Source organism: Montipora capricornis, chromosome 4 (assembly GCF_036669925.1).
Source record: "Montipora capricornis isolate CH-2021 chromosome 4, ASM3666992v2, whole genome shotgun sequence".
Classification (NCBI taxonomy): Eukaryota; Metazoa; Cnidaria; class Anthozoa; order Scleractinia; family Acroporidae; genus Montipora; species Montipora capricornis.
Genome location: NC_090886.1, coordinates 35,900,201 through 35,920,163, shown reverse-complemented (window position 1 = coordinate 35,920,163; position 19,963 = coordinate 35,900,201). Strand labels below are relative to the sequence as shown.

General features: G+C 41.0%; 1 pseudogene; it reads right to left on the bottom strand.

Annotated features, from left to right (window-relative positions):
* Positions 1-19,963, bottom strand: part of LOC138046614 (latrophilin-like protein LAT-2) — a 50,482-nt pseudogene that overhangs the window by 17,118 nt on the left and 13,401 nt on the right.

Genomic DNA, 19,963 nt, shown 5'->3' with positions numbered 1-19,963 from the left:
TCTCTGAGCTGGAAACAGTGCAAAATCTATGAGGTCAGAGTGTAACAGTGCACTGTTGCCGGCGAATGTTGATCGAGATTAAAGCGTCACCGACGTCAAATCCCCGAACTGTCTCGTGATGATAGACTTTTGAAAGACACGAAAGCAGATCTTCAATCCACAAGATATAGTTAAGTCGAAGAGGAACTGTGGGAATAAGTCGATCTAACGGGATATTTAGCTTCAGGCCAAAGTCTTGTTCTAACAAAGCACAAGTTAAGGCTCGCAAAGCGCCGGGATCTTTAAAGTTCAAACTAAAATTCCCCGATGAAGTCTCCTTGGCGAACCTTCTAAAGTAGTCAAATTTCTCGGTACGTATTTGCTGGCGATTTGGTGTAGATATTTCTCGGGTGCATGAGGTCATTGAAACCCATAATTTTCGGCCTCAGGTGCTAGAGGACGTCAGGCCAGCGTATGCTTCCGCCATATTGAATATATCATATCATATCATATATCTTTCTTTACCCTCAGATTTTAGAGTAGCTTGGTGTAGCTAATATCTCCGAGCATTTACTTTCCCAACGATGATACACCACAGAAGACAGACCACAACACCGGGAACTACATGCCCTACTCTTTGCGACAAGTGTGTGGGTTCTTTTACGTCCCACAGGATTATGAACATAGAAGGGTTTTTAGACGGGACCTCCGGCTTATCGTCCTTATCCGAGAAGACTAGAGGGTCTAACCATCTGCAGATGTAATTACAAAGGTAGCACTTTCTCCTCAGTTATTTAAAGACCCTGAGTGTTGGTCCGGCCGGAGTTGAACTCACGACCTCCCGCGTGACAGCCCGGTGCTCAACCAACTGAGACACCGGTGCGCGGTGAAAAGAAAGGTCTCAGATTTCCGTCTTTCTTTTCCCGTGCAAAGCCGTTGTTCCCCATATCTTGCATACCGATTATTTATAGAATGAGCCAATCATCGGCCAAATTTCATTGAGACGTGTCACCCTGAATTTTGATTGGGCGAAGGAACAAAGTATAGGATTCGGGACTGTCAAAATTTTCCTGTGCATGCGTAAGATATCTAGAGAGACGAGATGGTACCCCAAGTAAAATTTAAAAATTTAACAAGGTTTACCTGTAAGTTGACGTTTAATTGTAATTCAGCAAGTTATTCGTCAGGATGGAAGAATTCATATGAGATAGCGCGCGGAAATCGAGCAGTCAGTTTAAAAAAAGGCAGGCGAATGGCCATTCACATCTGGAATATCATGGGTAGGGCTGTATGAGGACGTGTACGGCACATCAAAGGGAGGACACGTGATCTCATCGCTCTTGACCAGTAACTTGCAGAATTACAATTAAACTTTACCTTACAGGTTCGCCTTTCTATTTCTACAACGTCATTGGTATAAGTCGCTAAGAAGTCTCATGAGAATTTAAATTTCTTTGTGTAGTTGTGTAGGTCTTCTGACCTCTCAGTCATTTTATCGTGTTGCTGCTGCCAGACCCATAGATCGTCCTCGCACTCTTTCCATATACAGCTAGATGAATATCTGCGTGAACTTGTGCTTGCCTGGTGTTTTGGCAAGTAAAGTGACCTCCCACAAAGGTCGCGGACCGACCTTTTCCGAAAACGCTCGACAGTTTTTATTGTGGGTCTACCGGGAGCGGTGTGTGCCGGTGTGTAACGCTAACCAAAAAAACCAAAAACTCCAATCATCGCTAATCTTTGGTTACCAATGGCCATAACCAATACGTTGTGTGGTAGTCATCCTTGAAATGCGCTAATCTCAACCCTGTATATATAACTTCCGGTTACGATCCTTTGCGTCTAAAAAGAGCTCGTGCGTTCCAAAATAAGCAGTACGTTCGGGTAATTACTACTTGGCCGTGATCCTCCAAAAGTAGGTGTTTGTATGATATAAGGATTTTCCCTTGGCAAAAACGCTCATAGCACAAGGAAGACCCTAGCTGTGCGGCTAAGTTCCTCTACTTTGTATGAAGTCAAGCAAACGCCGGAGACGCTAACTTGTAGGCGGTTCTGGAGAAATTTCCGCCTGAAAGTTTTGAAATCTTGAAGGTCGGAAGTACTACTAAAATGACAGATGTTTTACTTCTTCTTATTATTTTTTTAAGCAATTAGAAAGTCTCATTTGCACCGAATGAAAGCCGGCTCGCGTTTCAAGGAGTTAAGAGAGTGCATGGCCGCACACTGAGATATGGTCTTTTTGAACATATCTTGTTTAACCTCTTAAACAAAAATCTTGTTATTCTTCCATAAATTCAACATGCGTTTTAATGGGCTGGGTATCAAACCAGTTATCCAACCGAAGTTTGATTTGTTAAGGGAACAAGACATCTTGAGGGATTAGGGATCCCTCTGCGGGTGCTGCGACGCCATGGAGGAGCTTTCTGAAAGACGACGGCGGCGGCTACCAGGACACCATTCTAAAACATGTTTGTGACAGGGTTGGTTCCTCGTATGAGGGAATTTAAGATCTACGACGCTAATGTACATTTTTAAACTCTTTCCTTGTTATTCCAGATCACTAAACTTCTACGAACAATTCGAAGCATCCAGGAGTTAAGCGGAGATGACACTAGGAAATCGTGAGAGCAGAGCTGGCGCAATGGTAGTTGCACAGGATCCCGTTACCCGAAGCTTCCATACGTATTGTACCCTTGAGTCAACCTTGTTCCGCGGGTATCTTTCTATTTCTAGAACTACTATATTTTGACGTATGTGACTGAGAACATACGTGAAGTGGCTTCCATACATCACATACGTATGTGATGACTATTGGTCTCTTATGATTGGCTATTGTGAAAACACCCACTAAAGCCCCCCTTGAAAGTGTTTCTAAAAATAACAAGAGAAGGGAAAGGGTTGACTTAGAGTGTTAATATGGAAGATGGAGGCTACGGGTAATGCCCCCTGTCGAGCAAAAATAACCTACACACTATTCGCAAAGAGTACAGCATGAAGTTCCTAGTGTTGCGGTCTGTCCTATGTGGTTTATCATCGTAGGGAGGGTAAATTCTCGATGATATAAGCTAAATCAAGCTACTCTAAAATCCGAAGGTTAATTAAAGATATGATGACGATGGCTCGATCGCTTCCCGCCAATGTACCCCGGGTTCGATTCCCAGACTAGGTGTCATGTGTGTGTTGATCGCATGTGTCGCTGTTTTGTGGCTTTCTTTCTTCCGTCGATGTAGACATCCGTGATCTATATCAGAAAAAAAAGTTTCCGTTAATGTTCCTCACGCAGCTTTTTTGTAGGAATTTAGGCAGGAAATACTTGCGTGATACTGATAATAACGAAAGTGCATGCGACGAGACTGAATTATAAATACTCTTGTTTTTCGGCCATTTTAACTTGATCCAAAACAATAATTGAAAGCAAACTGCGGTGGTAAACATTATAACGCATTTTAACTTGACGTTTCTTATCATATAACATACATCATCATGTACGGGAAACAGCCTTGTTGAATTGCACTGTGAACGCATTGGGAGACTCATTTTCATCATTGTGTGCGCGGAGCAAGAACTCAAATTACAAGAAAACAATATACCAGGAGCTGAGCTTCCTAAACCACCAGAATATTGTGCAATGATGGCTGCCAAGATGCAAAATTGTCCCGAAAACGAAAAGATTTGATCAAAAGGTCAGTGAGTTTGAGATACATGCGACGTTTACTTACTAAATTATAAAGATAGTTAATCGTTATCGTACAAGAGTATACGAAAGTCTTTTTGCTTTGCAGATCAAACTGGCTCTTCCCCAAAGCACTCCCACAAATGAATTCAATAAGACTCTCGACCCTGTCTCCCGCGCGACCTCAAAGTGGCCAATTAATTGACCCGCCATATATACTATCTACTGGGATCTAAATTGTGGAAATGGAGCATTTTCGCGATTGTACTAGAAGAGACGTTACATGTTTCCCCCCGGGGAAAGAAATGAAGAATCACTTCGAAATATTTGGCAAAGCATTGGAATTACAGTATTTTTGTATAATTTACTGAAAATTACAATTCAAAAAACCTTAAATAACTCTGTCTTACCTCTTCATTTTTGGCCAGCAATGAAGAGCAAAAATGAAGAACCCCTTTGGGAAAGAATAAAAGAATTACACTGGGAATTACTACAGGATCGGGTTGAATTGTCATCAAATAATTCTATCAAAGCATTTTCTCAGTCGTATTTTGACGTCATGGTGGCCACGTTGGTGAAAAGAACAGTAATAAAAAAGTCTTCTGGGAATTTGACCCAGTTATTATGCTACAATTATTGTAGTTTTTTCTCTTGTTTGGCACCAACATGGTCGTCTTGTCACGTGAGTGCAATCAAAGAATAAAGTGCGACGCAATTGCACGGTCACGGGGTTTAAATACACACTTACAATACATACTTAATTGACCATTTCCCAGAGGGGCTTTTCAGGTCCATTGGCCGTGTTTTCACGAACGGTTTCTCAGGTCGCTTAGCGAGTGGCAACGGAAAATTCCGTGAAAACAGTTCCTTTTCCAACTCGCTTAAAGTTAAGTGATTCGGCAAATTTCTATAGAATTCTCCTTAACTTTAAGCCACCAAGTATTGCCAATTTTTTTCTTCTGATTACCAGAGTCGTAATCCTAACTTTCACGGGGGGCTTTTTGAAGAGCAAGGTTGTATCTACACATTTAACTTGTACAAGAGAATTTAAGAAAGTGCCACTGTTCTTTTAAACTTGAAAATTTTGAAAAACTGACCTATTTCAGTATAACTGAATGGAGTGTAATGTAAAGTGCTAGATTTCTATCCCATATGAACCATGTGAGCGTTAGCCCTACTGATGGAAATGGGCCCACACCAGGACAGAGAAAAACTCTGACCAGGGTGGGAATTGAACCCACGACCTTCGGGTTAGATCTCCGCCGCTCTACCGACTGAGCTACCTTTCCTTGTACTTGTACATGTTCATTGCCGTGACTTGGCTCACATGGTTCATATGGGATAGAAATCTAGCACTTCACATTACACTCCATTCCGTTAACTCTGTTTAAAATATAAGTGCTACACGGCCAACGTTTGTATAAACGTAACCTTTCCTTGTACTTGTACATGTTCATTGCCGTGACTTTAACATCCTCAGTTCCCACGGCCTGCTCCCGTCTGGCCTTGTAGCTCAGTCGGTAGAGCGGCGGAGATCTAACCCGAAGGTCGTGGGTTCAATTCCCACCCTGGTCAGAGTTTTTCTCTGTCCTGGTGTGGGCCCATTTCCATCAGTAGGGCTAACGCTCACATGGTTCATATGGGATAGAAATCTAGCACTTCACATTACACTCCATTCAGTTAACTCTGTTTAAAATATAAGTGCTACACGGCCAACGTTTGTATAAACGTAACCTTTCCTTGTACTTGTACATGTTCATTGCCGTGACTTTAACATCCTCAGTTCCCACGGCCTGCTCCCGTCTGGCCTTGTAGCTCAGTCGGTAGAGCGGCGGAGATCTAACCCGAAGGTCGTGGGTTCAATTCCCACCCTGGTCAGAGTTTTTCTCTGTCCTGGTGTGGGCCCATTTCCATCAGTAGGGCTAACGCTCACATGGTTCATATGGGATAGAAATCTAGCACTTCACATTACACTCCATTCAGTTAACTCTGTTTAAAATATAAGTGCTACACGGCCAACGTTTGTATAAACGTAACCTTTCCTTGTACTTGTACATGTTCATTGCCGTGACTTTAACATCCTCAGTTCCCACGGCCTGCTCCCGTCTGGCCTTGTAGCTCAGTCGGTAGAGCGGCGGAGATCTAACCCGAAGGTCGTGGGTTCAATTCCCACCCTGGTCAGAGTTTTTCTCTGTCCTGGTGTGGGCCCATTTCCATCAGTAGGGCTAACGCTCACATGGTTCATATGGGATAGAAATCTAGCACTTCACATTACACTCCATTCAGTTAACTCTGTTTAAAATATAAGTGCTACACGGCCAACGTTTGTATAAACGTAACCTTTCCTTGTACTATTTCAGTATACCCTGCGAGCAGTTGGTTTCTGCTACGCTTCCCGAGAGAGAAACCACTGCGAGAAAGCGTTAGTTTCTTTGAGTGAGCCGCCGTCCAGCGCCAAGGACGAATAAATTAAATTTGAACCGGTAAAACAAGTTAGTAAACTTGTTTTGGCGCTTGCGCGTGCGTTCAGCTACGTAACTGCTGCCTTTGGGTGATACTGCTGTGTAGAGATTTCCCGCGAAATAAGACGAAGTGATGTCAAATACATAACGTGGGATGTGACGTACTTCGCACATGCTCGCTGGAAAATCAAACGGTTGCTCGCAGTGGTTTCTCTCTCGGGAAGCGTAGGAGAGACCAACCGCTTGCAGGGTAATTTCAGTATGGAGGCCGTTTTTAAGAGCGATTTTCTAAATCTTGTCACGGCCTTCCACATTTTCACGGGCGGTAAATGAAAGATGTACCTTTTCTTGACCAGAATCCGTTTTAATGCAAAGAATTGGTGAACGAGAACCACTGTGCTTTTCGGTTCGAGAACTACTAATGAAGCACTTTTAAAAAATGGCGCATCTCGAGCGAGCGAGCTATTTAAGCAATAGAGGAGGTTTTCCGTGTTTCCATAGCCTCATCAAAACACGAGGGGGAGTTGGGAGAAGTCGAGACAGTTATGCAAACCCGAGACGCAGTCGAGGGTTTACATCAGTGTCGAGAATTCTCCCAGGAGTCAACACCTAGTATGTAATTATAAGTCATACCTGAGTGGAGTTCAGAATGACATTAACATACAGAAACGCAGTGTGTACTGGTGTCAAGAGACCAAATAACCACGTGATACCCAACCCGGGCATCAACACCAAGCACGCTCTGATCCCCAACCTGCAACAAAAAATGTGTTTACATAAACTTGCACTGGAGCTTTCCAAAAGACAGAAGTTTAAGATGTTAACTATCTCACCTGGCTTGTTCCATCTGCTTGTGCGATGTATGTTGCATTAATACCATTTCCTTTATCACTCGCACGACAATTACCGTGTTCGCCTAAAACAATAGAGAAACAATCAACTTAACGAACATTTGTCAAAGGAAAAGACAGGAGATGAAGAAGGCCGAACTCAGTCGAAGGCAACCCAAGGGCTTCTTTTACTTACGCGGCAAGGGTGTGGGCCGCTCCAATCTCGATTAAGGTGATGTTACATGAACCTATTTTAAACGCAACATTGTTGTTAAATTTGTCTGGTGTAACATAAAGCACAGGGTGATTCTTAATGTAACATGTTGTTGCCCGAATTTTGTTGGAGTTAGTGCGTGTAACACCCCCGCCATTGACTTTTAACGCGACATCGTCCCAGAATACACGAAGGAGAACCGAAATAAGTCACGTCGACAGTCACTTCAACAGTGTCCCGCACAGTTCTTGCTCGGCATTTATCGAGAAGAAGCCTGGGTTAAAACATTGAAAGCTGAGTAAACCTTGGAAGGCAAGGGCTGGGATTCGAACCCCTTTGAAGGCGCTTGGTTCGAGAGGAATCTTGTGTCAAAGAAATGTTTATTTACAATAACAGATCATAAAGTTATTGTTTGGCATTATATGTTTCGTTTCGGGTTTTATCAGACTTAATGGCTACACCCGAGCGTGCAGAATTTTAAAAAAATTAAACGTCCTTCTTTTGAAATGTTAGCCAGCAAATTATTAGTAACGATTACTAACCTAAAAATACTAAACATTCGCTAAAAAGAACCATACACAGACGTCGCACAGGCGCATTGATATCGCTGGTGTCACTCCTTCTGTGCAGTGACTTTTAAGACCCACCTTCAACTGACAGGCTTGTCGACCGTTTGTTTTTGTTATGGAAATTCGCATTGCTTGTCGTAACGGTCTGATAGGATGAATTCAGCTACCAAAATTGTTCCACGGCACACAATGCCTGTAAGGTGAACCTGGTTCCTTAGCTATCAACGTTTTGATGTGACCTCTTTTCCAAGGAGATAGATAAAAGACACCAGAGTCTATTAGGGACATTTAGCTTCGCGTTTTCAAAGTGGACCGCAAACTTCAAACCGCGGTTAGCCTTTAGCGGTTTGCCGTTTGCCGTTTACCGCAGGGACAAAAACAGACTTCAGCATAAGGTTTGGCATTTGGCGGGAAAAAACGCGTCATGTTGGATTATTGTTTTACTTTACATGTTTTAATTCAACCGAGCAAGCGTCTTCAAGGAGGTGCAAATGATCGAGGGTTGTCCAATACACCTGAATAGATACGAGTCGTAAAAAGGCTGTGCAGTTGCTGTCGATTCGTACAAATCGTGCCCATGTGGTACGACCCGTTGTCGAATGGAGAATTGAATCTCATTAGGGGGACTTAGAATATTTCTAACACGATGTAGGCCAAGAAACCCTTCTGCGAGTTGTCGATTCGTTCGATTCGTACGAATCGTGCCCATGTGATACGACCCGTTGTCGAATGGAGAATTGAATCTCATTAGGGGGACTTAGAATATTTCTAACACGATGTAGGCCAAGAAACCCTTCCCCGAGTTGTCGATTCGTTCGATTCGTACGAATCGTGCCCATGTGATACGACCCGTTGTCGAATGGAGAAATGCATCTCATTAGGGGGACTTAGAATATGTCTAACACGAGCTGTCGATTCGTTCGATTCGTACGAATCGTGCCCATGTGATACGACCCGTTGTCGAATGGACAAATGCATCTCATTAGGGGGACTTAGAATATGTCTAACACTAGTTGTCGATTCGTTCGATTGGTACGAATCGTGCCCATGTGATACGACCCGTTGTCGAATGGAGAATTGCATCTCATTAGGTTGACTTGAATAGCTGTAACACACTGTAGCTCAAGAGACCCTTCTCCGAGTTGTCGATTCGTTCGATTCGAACGATTCGTGCCCATGTGACACGACTCGTTGTCGAATGGAGAAATGCATCACATTAGGGGAACTTAGAATGTTTTTAACACGCTGTAGGCCAAGAAACCCTTCTCCGTGTTGTCGATGCGTTCGATTCGTACGAATCGTACCCAATTGATACGGCCGTTGTCGAATGGAGAAGTGCTTCTCTTTTGCGGGACTTAGACGCATGTTCGAGTTGTCGATTCGGTCGAGTTGTATCTTGTATTAAAGAAGATTTGGACGATGTTGTTCGACGGAGGCCGTGTGAGTCCCCCCGGCGCGTGTTCACAGTTACTTTGGTTAAAAAAATATTAACGTCACACGAGTTTGGATCTACGTCTTGATGGCTATCAAGCGCAAGGAATGCACCTCTGCCTTGGATGTTCAGGACATTCGTTTCTTATTGCACAGTAACGCTTGATCGTCTGCCACATAAAGAGCTGTGAAAGGGAAAGCATTTGGTAGGATATTGTTTGCCCTTGAGAATGATAGCGTATAGCTTATTAAAGGAGCAGCATGTTTTTGCGTAAAAACTGAACCTATTCGTATAACTGAATCCAGGTCAACATTAATTGATTTAATTTATACAAATTATGTTGACAGGGTTGCCTGTTCCGGAGTCTCTCATATTGGTATCAGCGATCATAGCCTTATTTACGTTTATAGGAAATTTTCATTCCTTTAATTGAATGAACGTTAAATTGAGCATTTTTTAGGCTTCATAATCGACGGTGTTTTATTTCCCATACAAAGTGTCATAACGCGTTGAAATTCTCAACGGCTGTCTGGTGACGGGAGCTTGGGCTGCCTATGGAAAAACGTGGCAAACGGAACCTTTAATGAGCTTACTTCCGGTGTTGTAAATAATACAAGGGTGACAGAATTGAAATTGAATGACGCCGTTATCTCTAATCTTAGTGAGCTTTCTAACGCTTTTAATGACCATTTTTCAACAATTGGGCCCAGACTTGGTAAGGAAAATTCTCCTATTACTAACAATAATTCAAGTTATATCAATTATATAAATGTAAAAATTTTAACAATAAATTCAGTTTTTCTTCGATTAATTGCAGTACTGTTTTCTTACATAAATTTTCTTTACTAAAGCAATGTTTGTTGTTATTCCATGTGATAAGGCATCATTGTGTGCGTTGTTTTTTTGCAGCGGTCGTTTCGTTGGTATCTTCAGTCCTGTTCTAATAATTTTCCCAATGCTTTTTGCTGAAAATAAGAAGAAGAGAATAGTCTTGACATGTTTAAAAGTTCTCCCCTTGCATCTTAGATGAATTCCGTAATAACTTAAGTTGTGTGGGCCCATTTCCCTTACTAGGGCCAACGCTCGGATGTGATAACCTGGGAATTTTTCCGCATTGTTTCGTAGCAATGTTAAAATCCTACTTAGGTCATTCTGTAATAACTTATTGCAGCTCATTTTTCTGGTAACATTTCATTGATTTTTATATCACCGCAGTTATCCAGAAGCAATTTATGAATGAAAAAGTCTCTGAATTGTTTTTTGTGAATTTATGGTCAAATTAAGACAATTCCCATGATATTACCCCTTTACGGTGGATGTCTGGACTGTGGTTGTAAAGTTCAGGTCACAGGTTATATGTATTCCAATATAGAAAGCAACCCAAACCTTTTATTAATGTTAACGTCTTTTAATTTTGCTTACACAATGAAGTTTGGAAGAAGGTTAGTCTTGTGTTTGTTTCAGTTTAGGGAGATCAATTTGCGTCATGTAATGCCTTTTTGCTTTTCCTACCACACACTTGTATAGTGGACGAATATGTTGCTATATCGTGTGAAGTAACGAGGGGACTGGTATTGTGACGAGGAGGGGTCAGTTTGTAAAGGAATTGATTTGTTGAAGTGGGTTTTGCAATGCGTAAGAGTTGGCTGGGAAACTAAATTGAACTGGGTTCACGGAATTTGGCAAGTATTTCATTTAAGGGATATGAAGTGGAGGTACTTTTCACTGAATTGGGAAATCTGTTAGTTTGGCAGCGTGAGCCATGTTCCAGTAATAGTTTGAATTCTGGGGATGAAAGTGCTTGTTTGACGGTTTGGAACGGAAAGTGGTCAGCTAGCCTTTTTAGGGAAGCAGATAGTTTGCTGAAAACTTTCAGTAAGGATCTTTCGGGTAGCGCTTTCTTAAAATTAAATTTCATTTCATCAAATAGCGAGTGGCACTTCATCTTTCAGCTAAGGATTTGATCTAAACAGATGAAATAAAATACGTCCATATAAAATATGTTTATACGTTATAAGAACTTACAAAATGGCCTCAAAAAGCTTTTAGGTAAATGTGTTCGTTTACAGGTACATGCCATTGGCGTTGCGCAATGAGTGCGGGTCCCTTGGCTAGAAAAGCATAGTTAATAACTGCATTCGGAAGTGCGAGATAGTACATTTCTTCTGTGAGGACTTAATTGTCGGTGTTTAAAGTTTGTTGGATTCGTGCTGATCGAAAGTGAATATTAAAAGGTCTCCACATACCTGTAGGTAGAACAATAGCAATCCATACTATGATAGGTTCTGTCCAGAATTCATTAATCTGAAGTACAGCGTGTCCCATACAAAATGATATTAATGTCAGTATTCCCAATAATACCGTCGTTTCTCGTTGCTTCATCCCTTTCCGAATAAACGACAAATCTACGAATGACAAGGATAAGAATTGAATGAGCACATGCTGGTAATTTGGAGTGGGGAGAAATAGGTTATGGCAAACACCTTTGTTTTTGTAGAAGATATGTGAAGCAAAACAAAATGGTATTTTATGCCGTACCTGGCGCAATTTTTCAGGCAACAGAGTCCAATCAAGGTCGTGGTTATAGCACTCTTTTAAATCACTGTCCATTGCTTGCATACGGTTAGCCATGGTTGGAAAATTGGGGAATATCAGCATACACTCGTTGCAGTCTTGTATTGTATACCTGTTTGTGCTCTTTAAATGGCGCCTTATGAAGAGTGATTAGCGGAAGTGTGGAAGCAATAGGTTATTATTGTATCTTTATTAGCGGTTAATCCAGAGAGTTGTGATCCTAATTGTGTGATATATCATTGGGTTGACGAGAAAACGCATTTCCCGTTGACCGGAACAGACAGCGTCGTAAGCGAAACGTGATATTGGAAGTCCTGAGCATGTTGGAAATAAATATAAATTGTATTTATGCTAGTACCTGTCGTAGGGAGCAAAAGCAATTGTACACTGGGAGAGGCAACGTGTTCTATGTTACTGATCTTAACTTATTGGTACCTTCGATTTTATCATCAAAGGACCAAACAAATTCCTTTTGTAACGGTGTGCGGTTCATCCACACTTCAACTTGCAAGGAATTTATGACAGTGACAATGAAAACAACTATTGTATCCTGTAAATAGGTTACAGGGGCGTAGCCCTTCCCGGGCTAACAAATTTTTTCCCTAGATTCAAATTTCATAATAGGAAATGTGCAAATTTCAGACCAAAAAACTTCATTTCTGACAGCGTTTTCAGGAACTATTCCCACAAGATGTGCAAAGGCTATCTACGCCCTTAAGTCAGCATGTACGTATCCACAAAAGTACAATCTGAAGCCACAAGAAAATCACAACCCCAAGGCAACTTTACCCACGCGGAATCCCTCCGGAAGCTTTTAATAAAGAGCCCAAAGTAACTGCACTTAGCATCAGCATCATTCTGAAGCTTCTGTAGCTTCTGTAGCCTGTCAAACAACGTTTTACCACAATTTCCCAGACAGGATAGCAATAGTCGAAATGAGATTGAATTAGTGCATTGTATATATAATGAGGAGTGGGTGGTGGGACAAACGGTCTAATTCTTTTTATTGCTCCTATCCCTGAAGCGACGTTTTTAGAAAATGTATCAATGTGTGTTTACCACCGTAGATTTTCATCAATAAATATTCCAAGCGATTTAATAGAGGAAACATGTTCAATCGCAACATTATCAATCGAAAGCTTAAGTGGGTTTGACAAACTACTAAATTTTTGTCTGGAGCCAATTAGCATAAATTCAGTTTTAGCACGGTTCAAAGTAGAAAGCTTTTACAACGTGTTATCACACTTCCCCTGTTTGTTCGTCGGCACAGGCTTTTAGAACGAGGCATACACACTTTCCCTTGTTTGTTTGTCAGTGCAGGCTCCGAAGTATACACTCTTTCGCTTGACGGCCCGGCTTCTTAGAACGAAGCATACACGCTTTCCCTTCTTTGTTTGTCGGCGCAGACTCCAAAGAATACACACTTTCGCTTGTCGGCAATGTAACTCTTCCATTAAAATCGCTGTTCTTGAAAAGGGAACTCTCAGAGGCTCTATGGGCAACAATCGTGGGTAGTTTATTAATGAATATTTGTGCCGCAATTGTGGAATCATAATGGATCATGATGTGAGAAGTAACTTGTCATTAGGACTTGAAATGTATTTTAGATTCACATAAGTCACCACATCCATTTCTTTCTGGCACCGGCTCTTAGAAAGCTTTTACAACGTGTTATACACACTTCCCCTGTTTGTTCGTCGGCACAGGCTTTTAGAACGAGCCATACACACTTTCCCTTGTTTGTTTGTCGGCGCAGGCTCCGAGGTATACACACTTTCGGTTGTCGGCACAGGCTTTTCGAAGGAGGCGTGCACACTTTCCTTGCGTTCCTGTAAACCTTTGACAGCATGGGTTTTGAAAACGACGCATACACACATTGTCTCGTTTGTTTTGGTAGATGCGGCTCAGTGTGTTCATGTTTATGGACAACAGCTCATTCACAAATTGGACTGCGACGCATACACACATTGACAGGCATAAAAATTAGCAAGAACATGCAATAGTCGAATCGACACGGGTCGTAAAAGGGTTTCACGAATTGTACGGATCGATCGATTCGTAGGGACAGCTGTGCGACGGTACTATCTAATGAGATGCATTTTTCCGGTTGACTGATCCTGTCTTCGGGTAGTTTCCGCATAAAAATCAGCGACATGCTGCCACTATAACATGCAATACTCGAATGGATACGGGTCGTAAAAGCGATTCACGAATCGTACGGATCGTTCGATTCGTGGGGACAGCTGTACGTCGATTTTATCTAATGAGATGCATTTTTCGGGTCGACAGATCGTGCATTCGGGTCGTTTCACTTAGTGAGTATTGGACATGCATGAAATGATCAACAAAAATGTGTTCACTCAAGAGTTAAAAAACAAAACATAAATTATTGGTTGAAACGTGAGTTCCTACAGAATTTTAAGGTGAAAACTCTGCGGCAGGAGCTCATGAGTAGGAGCTTGCCTATCTCATACACGCCCTTATGAGTCAACCTGTGCGCGTCTCTTTTCTATTTTTAGAACGCCAAGAATTCCTCGGCTCTGCACGCACTGTTTTAAAAGGCCAATCAGAATAAAGTCATTGTCTAACGAAGACAAATAAAGCAGTAACACTGTATTTAAATCTTGAAAATTGATGTAAATTTATGTAAATGCAAGTCTCCTGCTCAAGGGTTCGTTCTAAAAATAGAAACATACGCGCAAAAGTTGACTCAAAGATCTACTGTATATGGAGGCTGCTACTAATGGGCTCCTGTCTGTGGTAAATCACTTGCCGCAAGAAGGGTATACAGTCGTTGGAACTTGAACCGCAAAGTGCAAACTCGACCGCAAGGCAATGTCACGTGACACAAAATACGCGATGCCAAATGTCTCTGTTACGACAGTGGCAACTTCAACGATAACTCCTTTTCAAAATCCACTCTAACTTACCAATATCTTAAGGATTTCGTGATAATGCCATCTCGTTAACGTAACACGTGAGTAAAGTATGCCGTAAGTGATTTGGTACGGACCGATTTGAAGTAGTCTCTTGCAGCTGTTATTGGGGCGTCACGCAACGCTCACCCCGCCCTTTTTTTATTTTTTGTTATTTCTTCGGGGGGAGCGCTGCGTGAACAAAACCAAAAAGCGGTTGCGAAGGAGACTAGATTTAAAGTGAACACAAATAATGCACGATTCACCGTTGTGTGCTTACGTTTTCGTCTCTGAAATCTTAAATTAGGTCATTTCAGGTGGTTGTTAAAGGGGCAGTGTCACGCTATTTTAGTCAAACTTCAAAACACTAAAAGACGTCCTTGCATCAATAAAAACCGAAAAATAATGCTGTAGTTTTGTTGCCAATGACCACTGAAGTTCACTGAAGCTATTTTTTTGTTGTTTGCATCCAAGGATGGCAAGGATGGAAACGGAATGAAACTTGAAAAAACTGGCCAGTCTTTTCAAGTTTGGAGACACCAGAAATTAAATACAAATAGCTCTTTGTGCCATAAATATATTTCATAACTTGTCAGTGGGTTCTCAAAAATGGTGTACGAGTGAGCTAAAGTACTAATTTAGATTTTTACCCATTTTTGACCTAAAAAAAGCAAATGTGGCATGACAGTGCCCCTTTAAGCGGAGTACGGCAAAGAAATGCACTAACATGCGTGTCACACTTGTTGCACGATTATCCGTAACCAATGATATTCTTGTTTAATGGCGTTGCCGTTGCTGCAGCGGCCATTGATGTTAAAACTACTTATTGATTCCGAAACTCACTTACAAGCTCAACCAAAGCAACAAACGTCGCAAATATCCAAAGGGCGCCGCTACCAGAGGAAAGCCAGCAGCTTGGTGTTTGAAAACACAAACAAACAAACAAACAAACAAACAAACAAATAAACCAAACATGGGTTATTTAGTTTTGAACTCCTTCCTGTGAATCGTTGAAGATTGTTCGTCTATTTTTCTAACTAGACCCTCTGTGAGGGTACACTGGGTTGGCTGTGGTACTTGCACCGTTCCAGACAATTTTTTTCAAGTTGGGGGGTCATTAAGAAGTCATACCAGACGAGGCCCTTTGGCTCACAGGTCCTCACATGTTCGTACGACGAAACAGACCTGTCCTTGCGTAATATGTAGCTCTAACAGTGCACGATATTGTTTTGGTATTGTCTATCATTGTAGTGCCATGGTAGAAGTCTTGGGTAAATAGTCTGAGAAGACATGTGGTTACTAGCAAAGTACTGAACCCAGAAAGATCGAAGAAAATAAATGGGAAGTGAGAAACATTGGCTTCTGGGCTGACATGTTGATAAACTTCTTTTGACCACAAGTTTAAGCGTGCCCTCTGAGCATCTGACAGCTTTGTAATACCGAAGTTCACTGAAGTTAAGCCCTGTTGGGCGGGGTTAGTTTTTGGATGGGAGACCAAAGTAATATATCCCTCATAAAACACAAGCATCAGACCGAAAACAACATTTATTTTGAACCGTGAATATAGAATATAAACAGTTACGATCAGCGACAAACATTTTGGGGGATTTTTGCAACGTTCAATTTTGTTATTGTACGTTTTGGCTGTACAAATAAATCGCAAAATCGAAAGTGACATCGCCGGAATTCAGCGGGCGCCGTGATGAAGTTACCGCGGCATGTTTACTCGCCAAACAGTGAAGTATCTGTGTCAAATGATGGCAAGATACCGGGTTTTTGTAAGTTTCTTTTTCTGTCAAGTGTTATAAAGTTTGACAATGAAATAAGCGAAGTCAAAACAAAGATCACAATCGCTTAAGTCTTTTTTAATCAAAGTCAAAATTTACTCTCCAAGACGGGTACGACGTTATTTATTCTAACCAGGTAATTCCATCATTTTGGAAATAGCAGCTACTTTATCATTCAACTGCGTCACAATTCTTCACTGATTTTGGGGCTCATTTTGTTGAAACTCAAGCACGCTTCCAACAGGCCTGTGAACCCTTCCTGCTTACAGAGCAATATACTAAAAAACTTCTCCCGTATCACATTTCAACCTTAAGCTCGAAAATTCAATACACAACATGATATTATAATTCACAAAGGCAGAAAATACCACAGAGTCCTTTTCCAGCGAAAAATTTATTGAAACAAACAACATATTTGCTCTTAGAGGCGAAAACCTCTTCCTATTTCATTGCGTGCGTGAAGACAAGAAACTCGATCGTGTTAAATTACCATGTACTTCAGGTAAATACAGCTCACTTTGATTTCGGCTCGACGGGCTATAGATTGTTGTCAAAGTCCATTACTCGTCGCTTTTAAGATTCCACCGCCTGTATATCCAATTGACTTGCCATTATTGAGCTTCATAAGGGTATATTTTGTTCAAGGATCCACTAAAACGCCATTCGCATTACATGACTTTCAACGCCATTGCCGGTTAAGTTAATCGTTCTACTGTGTCCACCAGAGAAATCTACGCATTTCCCACTACCCTCTCGATCCTAAGAAAATACACGCAGAAGGCTCTATGCACAAAGCCACCACTTAGCAGGGGAGTGACAGGCAAGACTTTTACCAACACAGAAAATAACAAAACTAGACCCTCCGTGAGGGTACACTGGGTTGCCTGTGGTACGTGCACCGTTCCAGAAATTTTTTTTCATGTTGGGGCGTCATTAAGACCATTTAAGGGATCACCCAGAAGTCTTGGCCCTTTGGCTTACAGATCCTCACACGTTCGTACGACGAAACAGATCCTTTTCTGAGGTTAAAAACCTGGCTACCGGCCTATTAATTAATCATTTGTCAGAAAGAAGAAATTCCTGTCCTCTTTAGAAAAATAGACACGCAGTGCTTATGTGTGGTAGTGAAGTAACACAGCGATTTATTCCATATAAAATGTCAACTGAGCTGTGTGTTGTCTTCCAGGAGATTCAAGTTGTCCTTGCGTAGTATGTAGCTCTAACAGTGCACGATATTGTTTTGGTATTGTCTATCATTGTAGTACCATTGTAGAAATCTTGGGTAAATAGCCTGAGAAGACATGTGGTTACTAGCAAAGTACTGAACCCAGAATCGAAAGATTGATGAAAATACATGGGAAGTGAGAAACATTGGCTTCTGGGCTGATATGTTGATAATTTTCAAGCTGTCTCACAACTTCTTTCACCACAAGTTTAAGCGTGCAATCTGAGCATCTGACAGCTTTGTAATACTAAAGTCTACTACAGTTAAGCCCTATTTAGTATCTGGATGGGTGACCTCAAAACCCCTTCGTTAAACAGAAGCATTGGGCCGAAAATACTATTAACGCTAACAAATGCGAACTCAGCAAGGTACAGATTTTGTTAGCTTGCTTTATGCAAAAACAAATATTGATGCAAAAGTAAATTGATACTCAGTTTTCAGAAAGAGCAGAAGGAAGTCTTTTTTTGTTTTTGGTTTTTTTTAAATTAATTAATTTATTTATTTATTCCACACACACACACACACACAAAACAAACAACTTACTTACAAGATAGACATATTTACATATTTACAGTAAAACAGTATACATTGCTTCCCATACTGAAAAGGAAATCAAAGCATTAAAGTTTTCAGGCTGTCGGTTGCAAGGCTGTTGTGAAAAGGCGATGAACGATTTGTTGGTTTAGGGACTTATCAAAGTAAAAGAAGCAAGAAAAAAGAACGGTTTTCTAAATTAAAGTTTTCAGTAGTTCCCACTTCGTTTGTAAGGTGCCCGCACCCTTTTGTTCAAATAGATAGGTCGACTTAAGACATCTGAAAAGGCCTTCTACCTTTGGTAGCGTTTTATTGTTTTTACAAATCCAGATATAAGGTCTTGCTAACAGGAGGCAAAAATTCATTTGACAATGATTTTTGGGGGAGTCTGGCATCAAACCTAATGCTATAAGAAGATTGAATTGGTAGTTTTCTGGAATAATCTGAGACGAAATAAAGCGTTGTATTAAGAAGGTCCAAAAAGCGGTCACTCTGGGACAGGACCAAAAGAGGTGACTAAGTTTTTCTGGTTCATCTTTGCAAAAGGAGAAGTTTGGGTAGTCTTGTAGGCCGATTTTAACTAAGAATTCGTTATTGAGCAGAAGGAAGTTTCCAGGACGGTCGCTCGAGAATAACATATTTACGACACGAAAACAACATTAATTTTGAATCGTGAATATACAATATAAAAAGTTACGATCAGCGACAAACATTTTGGGAGATTTTTGCTGCGTTCAATTGTGTCATTGTACTTTTGGTTGCACAAATAAATCGCAAAATCGAAAGTAACATCGCCGGAATTCAGCGGGCGCCGTGATTAAGTTACCGCGGCATGTTTACTCGCCAAACAGTGAAGCATCTGTGTCAAATGATGGCAAGATACCGAGTTTTCGTAAGTTTCTTTTTCTGTCAAGTGTTATAAAGTTTGACAATAAATGAGCGAAGTCAAAACAATGATCACAATCGCCCAAACACTCAGAACACTTGAGGGTCGACCATTGTTTCTGCTAAGTCAAAAATTTACTCTCCAAGACAAGGTTATTTATCACCAGGTAATTCCGACATTTTGGAAATAGCAGCTACTTTATTATTCACCGGCGTCACAATTTTTTGCTGATTTTGAGGCTCATTTTGATGAAACTCAGGCACGCTTCCAACAGACCTGTTTATTTTCGTGAGCAATACTAAAAATATCCTCCCGTGTCACATTTCAACCTTAAGCTCAAAAATTCAATACACAACATGATATGATAATTCACAAAGGCAGAAAATATCACGGAATCCTTTTCCAGCGAAACATTTTATTGAAACAAACAACATAAGATGCACTACAACGCCATCCGCGTTGCAATGACTTTCCATTGCTGGTTAACGAGAATAACAAACTCACGAGGCAGAATGTATATTTATATTTAATTAAGTTAGCACAACAGAAAAACGCTAACCTCATTTTGACACGAAAATGCTTTACTATTGCCATAAAAACTATCCAGTTAAGCTCGCATATTATAAAACATGATGAATTCATAAAGGCCATCTTTTCCAGCGAACAATTTTTTGAAACAAACAACATATTTGCTATTAGACGCAAAAACCCCTTCGTATTTCATTACGTGCGTGAAGAGGAAATACTCAATCGTATCAAATATGCGCAATATTACAACAAACTAAACTTCCAGGATCAAACCGTTTTCATGATGTACCTTTTCATTGAATAATGAAGCACAAAATATTAATAGACGACAAGCTTTCTTTCAAATAATTCTTGGCTG